Source organism: Dendrobium catenatum, unplaced genomic scaffold (genome assembly GCF_001605985.2).
Source record: "Dendrobium catenatum unplaced genomic scaffold, ASM160598v2 fragScaff_scaffold_847, whole genome shotgun sequence".
NCBI lineage: Eukaryota > Viridiplantae > Streptophyta > Magnoliopsida > Asparagales > Orchidaceae > Dendrobium > Dendrobium catenatum.
In genome coordinates this window covers 6,457,438-6,461,446 of record NW_021319309.1, presented here as the reverse complement: position 1 = coordinate 6,461,446, position 4,009 = coordinate 6,457,438, and positions in this window count along the sequence as shown.

The window sequence follows — 4,009 nt, the reverse complement described above, 5'->3', positions numbered from 1 at the left end:
ATAAAGGATCAACCTAACGATTAAAACCCTCAATATGCGCGCTCAAGGATCCTTATCAAAATTGGTTGACTTGTGAGACTAATTGTGAGTCTCACAATTCTTCAATAGAAGAGATGCGTTAAGAATAACTTTTATCATTTCTTGCGTGAAAAGCCTCGCAGAAATCTAGATTTCTCCGCTACAACTAATCTTATTCTTTCCTAAGATTCAAGCTCTTAAATCAACAATTTACTCCTAATCTTCTTCCTCAAGCCAGTTCAACCTAATACCCATTATACAAATTCCAGGTAACAAATTCTTCGGTCTACCTACAACAACAACATCAATAGGGGTGTAAACGAGTCGAGTCGAGTTGAGTTTTGACACTAAAGAGCTCAGCTCGTCAGCCGGAAAGCGAGCTCGAGCTCGAGCTCGAGTCGAGCTCGAAAGGCGAGTTCGAGCTCGTCCCACTGTTATCGAGTTCAAGCCGACTCGCGAGCCTCGGCGGTCCGGGCAGCCTTCGAGCGAGTCGTCCTCATCCGCGTCATCCCGTCGAGCTTGCCATCGGAGAAGACATTGAAAATAAAATATATTTTTTTCATATAGGGAGAAGAGAAGAGCTTGCTGCAACTTTTATCTTTCCCCAAAAAAGTAAAAGTAAGCTGCAGCTTTTTACCTTTCCCCAAAAAAGTAAAAGCAAGCTCAGCAGTTTTCATTAGTTAGATTCAAATAAAAGTACCATTATATATTATTTTATGGTAGGAAATACCGAATTGCAACTTGAGTTTTTTTGGAATTCCCACCCGATGAACCGCCTTCGGTCATTTATATATATTTTTCATTCAAATAATCAATCGAGCTCGGCTCGCGAGCTGAGCTCTCACCGAGCTCGAACTCAAGCTCGTTTAGCAAATGAGCTCGAGTTTAAGCTCGAGCTCGCGGCTCGATAAGCTCGGCTCGCGAGCTCGTTATCGAGTCAAGTTCGAGCCGGCTCGACTCACTTACACCCCTAAACATCAAGCCTTTATCCCATTATGTGGGGTTGGCTATATAAATCCTTTTTCTCCATTGTGCCATGTTTAAAGTTAAATTATCATTTAAATCTAATAAATAAAAGTCATTTCTAATATTTTCTAACCAAGCCTTTTTAGGTCTACCTCTACATTTCTTAATATAAATCAAATCTAATACATCTACTTTCCTAACCGGTGGACAGCAAGCCAACAAAGATAAATCTAAGAAACTAGGAGCAAATTTCTAATTCCCTATAAGAGAGCTTCTCTCTTTGTTTTATCATGCAAGGTTCTTGCATTTGATCTCATAGGAACCCCAAAATCTTTGCCGGCCATTCTAAGAACAAGGTTACATACAAGGCATATCAACTACAAACCATTTTGCATTATCATTTCCAAATAAATTTAACAACATAATAGTACTGTATTGTGGTGTCGACTTCCTAAATTGGGGTTGGTATCATAGCGCATTTGTTTCCAGTCGCAGGGATTAACAAGAATATAGCAGTGCTTTGCTCAGATTACCATGCTTATAAAAAAGGTTAACAGATCCGCTAGAGGTAAAATCCCCATATCATACCAAATCCCAAAATGATAGGATGAATACCCAAGAGAATAACAATATGACTGTTTACAAGAACCGCAAGAGTTGACATATAACCCAATGAGTACCCAAGAACACACTATATACCTAAGCTGTCATAGTGGGTTTGATGATGGAAAAGAAAATTGATCAATCAAAGAACAAAGAAAAAATGAATACCCAGCAGGAATTGCAACAATAACTATACTTGCGTAATATGGTGAGGAGATAGAACCAATCAAGGACAAGATGAAATTATTAATAATCCAATATTGCAGGTGTAATAATCCTTTAAAAGAGGGAACTAAGGTCTAATGGACCAACCTTAAAGAAGCTCGTGAGTCATTATGAGTGCTTCCAATGACTATCACTCCAGAAGGATGGCAAGTTGTTGTTGACCTCGATTTTGGATCGAGTGTGTTCGAGCTCGTTCGGTCGATCCAATTGAACCCTGTCGAACTCAATTCGAGCTCGAATCGACCCGACTCAAGCCGGATCAGACTCGAATATGCTCAATTAGACTCGATTAGTTTGTCTTCGCCGCGTCGTATCTGAAATGATTTAAATTAATATTTATTCTGAGCTCGATTTCGTACGATTAATTTTGTTGTGGCAGCTCGAGCCCGAATTGGTTTGAATTGAGCCGAATTCGGATTCGAATCTAGCCCAATCTCAGCCTGTTTAATCTGATTCGGCCTGATACGATTCAACTAAAAGCCATTTGACTTTCTAAATTTTTTTTTTGAATTTATTTTCTATATCTAGTAATGATCTCGACGGTTCAGATTGCTTCGAAATCTGAATTCTGTCGCAGCCACAGACGCCAGTCGCGTCAAACCTCAAACGAGCAATGGACTCAAATGACTTTACGAAGAAGCAGACTGTCGGAGATCTATTATGGTCTCTCGAGCGAAGCAGGACGTTGAAAAAAAGCCGAAAGAAGCCTTCGACTAGACTTCTTCTTGATCCTCTCGAACGCTCTCCCTGGCTCACGCCTCTCCCCCTCTCGAACGCTCTCCCTCTCACGCTGACGCCGAAGCCTCCCCCTTCTCTAGCTCTCGGTCCTGCCTCCTAAGGCCGAACCCGTCGCCAAGCCCAGGCCGCCCGATCTCATCTCCAGCGAACCCGACGTCGGCCAAGCCCAGCCCTTGGCTTCGCACGGTCTAAGACCGAACTCCGATCGAACCCGTCGCCTCTCCAGTCTTGGCCGACCGAACTCTTCCAAGCAGCAGGTACGTGCTTCTCTTCAACCACCTTCTCCTTCTTCTTACTTCACTTCCTTTCTACTTCTACTTACTCTCTCTTCCCTTACAAAATCTGAGAATAAATTTTTCTTCAAGTTGTTCTTCTTTGTCCTCATGCCTATGTCTTTTCAATAAGGTAACTGTTGTGTGAGTTTAGGGAAAGCTTGGTGAGATATTTGGGGGTGTTAGTTAAGATTTAGGCGTGAACCGTTGACCTTACCTTGGTATATTTCACATATCTTTATAAGATTGCATATCAAGTATTTGATAAAATGCTTCCAAGAGAAAGGCATGAACATTAGCTAGCATTTCAACTATTGCACCTGTCTTATTTGTTGCTCATTCTTTGTACTACACAATATGCAATGTAGTGGGCAAGGATTCTCTGCTTATCTTATTTGATAGACTCAATTATCATTTGATCCTTCTCCTTCTTATTCCCTTATACGTGTTCTCTCCTTTTAGGAATATCTTCCATTTTTTACTTTGCTTTGTTTGGATGAGTTAAAGAAAAAAAAAATGTAGAAACCTGTATCATGTTTCAAACAAAAAAAGAGGTTTTGTTTATGGCCGTTTGTAGTATATAATTTTAATGTGAAATTTAGGTCTCTTGCAAAATGATATGCTAGATTTTACATATTATGACATGGAGCATGAAATTTTGTGCTATTTTCTTTGAAGGTCATTGGTTAGGAGTCTTGCACTTTTCCCTTCAATATTTGAGAATTTTTTTTTTTTTAGCGATGTGTAAAATAAAAAAAAAGAGATCATATGTTTTGAGACGTTGAAACCATTTCTTTATATAACATGAAATTTGGTTAGTTGTAGTTGTCAAAGTCTTACCTCTTGTGGTATGTGTGCATGATAGACTCTATTAAAATATACATTTGTATAAAATAAAAAAAAGAGGATGTGTCCTTTCTCAGGAGAAGAGTTTATTGAATAGTATGGCATTTCTTTGTTTTAAATTCTCTTATGAATGCATGGGTTTTCGTCAAACTTGTTCTATTTCAAAGTAATTTCATGTGGTATGAGCAGGGTAATATGTTAAAATTATGGCATTTGAGAATGAGCAATTATTATGGGAGGTTTATGTTTGATTCGAAGATGTTTTATTTTGCTTTGGTTGGAACGATTTATTAGTGGTTTCAGATTTGTTTTATACGATGAATTTTATAGATGCTTTCCAA